The sequence below is a fragment of the Oreochromis aureus genome, unplaced genomic scaffold (assembly GCF_013358895.1).
Source record: "Oreochromis aureus strain Israel breed Guangdong unplaced genomic scaffold, ZZ_aureus HiC_scaffold_33, whole genome shotgun sequence".
NCBI lineage: Eukaryota > Metazoa > Chordata > Actinopteri > Cichliformes > Cichlidae > Oreochromis > Oreochromis aureus.
Window position 1 is genome coordinate 16,381 of NW_024108876.1, and position 5,118 is coordinate 21,498.

The 5,118-nt window shown below is 34.6% G+C and overlaps 1 long non-coding RNA gene across 1 annotated transcript; it reads right to left on the bottom strand.

The window, feature by feature from the left end:
* Positions 1-477: 477 nt before the first annotated feature.
* Positions 478-3,571, bottom strand: LOC120436902. Its single transcript, XR_005610649.1, has 3 exons — positions 3,425-3,571; positions 2,437-2,468; positions 478-907 (listed from the first exon to the last, which is right to left on the bottom strand). It is a non-coding gene; the product is annotated as an uncharacterized LOC120436902 (long non-coding RNA).
* Positions 3,572-5,118: the final 1,547 nt, after the last annotated feature.

Consider the following 5,118-nt stretch of genomic DNA (forward strand, 5'->3'; position numbering starts at 1 on the left):
ATAATAAAAGTCTTTTTCTTTTTTTTAAGTAGACTTTGTGTAAATCTTTCAGATATTTAAAATTTAAAGCAAATATAAGGAGCTGTGATGGTGTGGTGATCAGATGACAGGCAATGAGGATTCTTCAGCTGGATGTTCTGCAGCAGTCAGGAAACAGGAAGTCTGGGTCCTCAGGGCAGCTTCTCGATGGCAATTGTGTCTGAACACTTACACTGAGTAACAGAAATGTCCCTAAATAATAATAGTATAACCCTACTATAGTCCAATTTTACTGACAATGAAACAGACTAGCAAAATGTATCTGAAGTTATCTGATTTAATATTTTTGTGAATACAGCAGTCTGAATGTGTTGTATAATATAACAAGTTTATCTTATTACAAAAAACCTTCAATGTGTAAATTTTATATAATCAAAGTAATTGCACCTCTAAGCCAAACTATCAGTGTTTATTCCTAAGTGTTCCAAGTAAAATTAAAATTACAAATCTACAGCTGTGTAAGTAGTTTCTACTGTACTGTAATTCTACTATTGTAATTTCAATGTTCTACTTGTAATTTCCAGCAAAAAGACTGGATGTGAGAGAGTTTAACGATAGGAAAGAAGGAGCAGTGAGAGCAGAGACCTCTCAGAATTCTGTAACAGATAGATGAAGTACTGGTAACTTCAATTTCCCAAAAATTGGGACCATGTCAAAACTTGATTATTCCAGTCAAAACTTGATTCCAGTCAAAATTTGATTCCAGTTAAAAACGTGATTTTTGATAACTTAGATAGAGCTTGTGGGATAGAGTGAAGCAAGATAGAACGGCTTGTCAAAATAGATAGAGTGGGGAGAGTGATAGGACAGACTGAATGGCTTGTTAATGATAGAGAGAGAGAGAGAGAGAGCTTCTGCAGCAGGTCACCTGTAAGACACAAAAAGACTGGAATTAGGCATATTTCCAATAAACGTAGCTTTCCAGTATTTTTCAGAAAATAAGGCACACTTAAAATCCTTTAATGTTCTCAAAAATAGACAGTGCGCCTTGTGTATTCATTCTGGCTGTGCTTACTGACTTCAAACCAATTCTATGTGGGACACGGCGCTGCAAAATCTCTCAAAATGTTGTAGTACAACTTTGGTAAGCTACCGTAGTTAGGAGCCTCGCGGTGTAATTCACACTGTGCTTCAACATAATATTATGCTGTTTGTGTGTGTGTGTATAGGGACCTGGCAACTGTTAAGAGCCATGCTTACGAAGCAGGTTTCAAACTGATCAGCTCATGAAGAATTTGATGGATTTGTGGAAGAGGAATAAACTGAAAAAGTGAGCGTATTGTTCTGTATTTTATGTGTTACAACTTAGATTGACTTATCTGTGTTTTGTTTGGCTTAATGTACCTTATGTTTAAAAAAAAGACTCATTCATTAACATTATGCCTTATAATCTGAAAAATACAGTACATACAGGGCTTTACACACTGAAGCGTACTACAGTAAATTATTGGACTGAACTGAATGACAATGTTTAACAAATGGCAGTGGAACTATTAAGGAAATTTTTGCATTCTATTAAAACAATAAAAACAAATAGAGTCTATAACCAAGATGTGCTGCTACAGTAACTTACTGTTAACATTATATGGTCCAAATAAACCCACACACTGAGGTTAGAGCAGGCCTCCTGCTCTACATCAACTTTACATCCACTCAAATTAAAATTTATTGATTAACTGGCCAAAAAGAACAAATCCTTTCTCACATTTGCCTAAAAACATCTTGATGATAAACAAGAGCTGTGCTGAGTCACTGCACTAAACTGAGCCTTCTGTAGTGAAAGAAATATTAAAAAACAAAACAAACAAAAAAAAGCCCAAAACACCAGCATTAAAGTCAAAAATGGTGCTGTTACTGTGATGGCCCAGAGTCCTTTTACTACTTTAGGACCTGCATCAGGCCATCAAGTCCTGAGCTTAAGTTTAATCACACTTGGGATTCGCAGCAGGAAAGGGATCTGAAGTACACAAGCAAGTCCAACTATGAAAGAAGCAAAACTCTTGGTGTAGACTAATCAGAGTCTGGACTTTAGTGAAATTAAGATACTTGACATGACTCGTAAACCCTATATTGAACATTAATTAAAACAATTCTAAAAGTAGAGTGGACCAAAAGCATTTAAACCAGTCATTACTAGTTAATGTAAATGCTTGATTATACTTGTTGGTGTCAGGGCTTCCACAGCTGGGTAACATGTTCACACATTAGACCAGGTTGTTCTGGTTTGCTTTTCTCTGCTTCATAAATGAAATAATCCCTGTAAAACTGCTTTTTGTATTTAGCCAAGTTATCCTTGTTAGATAATTTGAAACATGACAAAAAGAAGCATGAAAAAAATAAATCTGCAACAAAGAAAGACCTTTCCCAGCATTGTACCTCAAACAAAACTTTACTTACCAGACTTGAGACGATCAGATCAGTTTAGCAGTCTAGAGAAAGGAAACAATACATCAGATAACTGTGTAATGATTCAGACTGTAGAGCCTCTTCACACACAATTGATTTTACTGTGACATAAAATAATTAGTAAAATCCTCAATTTCTGAAAGCCTTAATGAACTTACTGTAGTCTAAAAAGGACAAACATTAGTTGCAGGGTCTCAGATGGCTATAACATGTGCAATAAAAGCATTCATACTACAGAAGTGCAAATAGGCACCAATAATTGTTGGCACAAATGCAGAATATACCAAGTTGTTCCTAGACAGAAGCTTTGTGGCTCAAAGACTGTCTATCACAAGTCAATGGTAATAAAATGTGTGAAAAAACAAAATTTTTAATGTCATTTAAGATTAAAGAGTTGGATACAAAGCAACTGTTTAAATCAGAAGCAACCTCATACATGTAAATATTGACAAGTTACAGCAACAACAGTGGCACGACATTTTGTAATGAAAATTGTCTTAAATATTACACTAAAAAGTCCTTCCATTGTACCTGTTGGTAGGAATATTTATTTATTTTGTAATATTTCCCTTTTGGCAACATTTATATTTAATTTTCAAACACATTGTGTTCACCAAATAATTAATAAAGTAATTTTTGTATTTTGTAAATAAATAACACACTGGCTTTAATGTATCATACACTGTCCACTTACAACTATGGTTGTATTATTGCTTAACTGTTAAAGTTATTAGTTTTAGTGACTCAAGCAAAATACTTCTACAGTGTTCTGACTTTAATACACAAGCAGAATTTGAGAGACAACATAAATCAATACAAGTGTTTAAGCTACGACTTATACTGACCGGGGCTTTGCTGCTACAGATTATAAATCCTGACTATGTGTTTTGCCCATGAGCAAACTATTATATGTAAATTGCTAAATATGTTACACAATGCCAGGTTCATATTGCTTCAGTTACAATCACTGTTTACTTACCACAAATGACAAAATCAAGCTTGTATTTCACTCCGTCTAACAAAAGACAAGTAACAAAAATACAGAATGAGACAATTAAAATCACCATAAGAGTCAATGCTACATCACTCTCTGTAGTCTCTGGAATACAAACAACAACTCTTCTGTTTTCGTTTTTTTGAAACCTTATTAAAAATTGCCATGTTCATTAAAAGCAATATGTAATTACATCCACTTGCAGTAAGCCACATAAGTTTCTTAGTAATGTTAAGCTGTGATATTCTAAGGAGCTTGGAAAGAAAAGCGTCTAGACATCTTTAAGTTCTTCACTGATTCACTCGTCTGAGAATCTTCTTCTTAGATGCGAGGTAAAAGGCTTCACACAACTTAAAGAAGTCCAGACACTTTCCTTTCAAGCTTCTTAGACTACTAATGACCTGGATGACTGACAACCGTCCCATATCTGAAGCTCTAATACTTTGGTGCTATTAGATAAGACAGTAAATATCATTAGAAATTATTTGCTACACCTAGCACTGCACACTTTATCAAGTGGTGACATAACAATTTCAAAGCATGTAACAATTATAAATGAAAGCTTAGATGATATATTTGTAGGTTGTAACATTTGAGGTGCCCTGCATTCAAATTCTGCTTCCTAAAAATATTATCAACTGCACACAGTATCATTTAGTATATATTAATATGCTGTTGTTTAAAAATAAATATCTACATAAAACATTAATAATATTAATGGCCCGCTGCTACAGTTTATTTATTTGAAGGTGGGCCATTTTTGTTTTATTAATTTTCCACAAAGTGAGAAGTCAAACAGAGCAGCATATTTAGCTTTTTATTTAAAAGTGAGACAGCACAAACACATGTTTGCTAAACGGTTCTTAAAAATTTGAGTCTCCTTCTTATTCTTGTATGTAACTATGTGTTTTATTCTCACTCTTTCTCCCCTTCCTTAATTAACCCGCAACACAGACAAATGCACACACAGGCACGTGACTCTTTCTCTCCCGCATTCAGTCAGAGGCGGTAAAATGACTCCTTTTAAGTTGCCAAACCTGCTGCTTCAGCAGCTAATTAGTGGTTCTAAGATGGCGGCTCATTACATCACATAACCTTACAACCTAAAGAATGAGGCTGTTTTAACCGACTAATTTGGGAAGAGAAGAACTAACTGGACCTTCTGTAACAGACTCAGAAACACTAACACACCAAATGAAGCTAATAAAACAAAACAATAAATGTAAACAGTCAAATAAACCAACTTCATTTTATACTGGGCCTATAGCGCTAGGCATTAGCATTGAGTTGTCAGGGCTAGCTTCTCAAACAGTCCTTTAAAATACTAAAATTACAACTTTTCATTAAAAAGCAGCCATTGTGTTGCTTTAATATGACTTATACTTCGCCTGACTTTAAAAGTCACTAACTACAACTCGGTAAATCACTCAAAAAACTTATAAACATCTCATTTCATTGCAGAGAAGTAGGTCTTACCTTCAGCAATCGCGGGTAGTGTGCGGAGGTGCAGGAGTGAGCCGGAGATGAAAGAAAACAGTGGCGTTCAGGGGTAGTGGGAAATTCCTTCATTACACAAAATGGGCATTGAAGACATTAAAATTTTTAAGTTCATTTAATTATACTCATACAGTATTTATTTGCTACAAAAAAAAGCAGAGTTTTACTTATATAAGCTGAAT